We start from the raw sequence: 1569 nt of genomic DNA, 5'->3' as shown, positions 1-1569 counted from the left end.
TATCAAAGCTGACAGAACATCTGGAGGAGGTATATCAAAGCTGACAGAACATCTGGAGGAGGTTTATCAAAGCTGACGGAACATCTGGAGGAGGTCTAACGACTCATCTCTCGTTACTCTGATTGTTGAAACAAATTAAATCTGAGGTCATGAAGTGATGAGCGGAGGAGAACCTGCAGGCTGAAAACACAACGCAGAATTAACGTCTATTATTTATCATATGTCCATCATACATACATCATCCATACATCATACATCCACTCAATCATCCATACGTGCATCATCCATCATCCATCTATCCATCCATCATCCGTCCATCCATCATCCACCATCCATCATCCGTCCATCCATATATACATCATCCATCCATCCATCAACCACCATCCATGCATACATACATACATGCATCCTTTATCTTTACCCACTTGTTCCTTTTCAGGTCATGGGGTCACTGGTGCCCATATCCAACAGTTACTGTGTGAGAGGTGGTGGACACCCTGGACAAGTCTTCAGTCCATCACAGGGACACCTGGACAGGTGTCAGGGGAATTTAGTTAAAGTTTATGGATGTTTATTAGTAACTAGTGTTAAAAAATGTGTGTGAGTTGGAGAGTTGCTTTTACGTCTGCACGAGCACGGCGCCTGCTCTGGATTTGAACTGGTGACCGAGAGGCAGCAGCTCTACCAACTGATCCACCGTGCTGCCTTACTTTTTATTATTTTCATTCAACCTTTATTTCTACAGGTAAATCCCACTGAGCCTCGAGGACTCATTTACAAGAGAGACCTGATTTGACAAAGAAAGATGATTATTAATGATGATTATGATTATTATGTTTATCATGGGGCAGCACGGTGGCACAACTGGTAGAGCTGCTGCCTCTCAGCGAGCAGGTCCCCGGTTCAAACCCCGGTCCAGGGGCCTTTCTGGGTGCAGTTTGCATGTTCTCTCCGTGCATGCGTGGGTTTTCTCCGGGTGCTCCAGTTTCCTCCCACAGACCAAAAACATGCATGTTAGACTGATTGGTAACTCTAAATTGTCCCTAGGTGTGAGTGAGAGAGTGAATGGTTGTTTGTCTCGTTTGTCTCTATGTGTCCCTGTGATGGACTGGAGACCTGTCCAGGGTGTCCCCCGCCCCTCGCACAGTGAGTGCTGGACATGGGCACCAGCGACCCCGTGACCCAAAATGGAACAAGCAGGTAAAGAAAATGGATGGATGGATGGATGGATGGATGGATGGATGGATGGATGGATGTTTATCAAAACACAAACAAGAAAACATGACGTTTACCAGAAGAAACAGAACGAGTGGAGCAGGAAGCAGAAACAGAGGTCAGATTCTCCACTGCTCGTTCAGCTGCTGGCCCTATATGAGCCGAAGCTTAGGGTGGAACGAGCCGAACTTCAGATGAGGAGCATCATCTGATCTGTTGAATCTGAGCAGGAAGATAAAACATGAGTTCAGTCTGACGCAAACGGATCAGATTTCCACTTTTGTGTTTGTTCTGCTGAGATAAAGTCTGCAGTGTGTGTGTGTGTGTGTGTGTGTGTGTGTGGGGGGGGGGGGG

Source organism: Nematolebias whitei, chromosome 14, assembly GCF_014905685.2.
Source record: "Nematolebias whitei isolate Nwh7 chromosome 14, NemWhi1, whole genome shotgun sequence".
Classification (NCBI taxonomy): domain Eukaryota; kingdom Metazoa; phylum Chordata; class Actinopteri; order Cyprinodontiformes; family Rivulidae; genus Nematolebias; species Nematolebias whitei.
The sequence above is the reverse complement of the archived record's forward strand: the minus strand, read 5'-3'. Positions refer to the sequence as shown.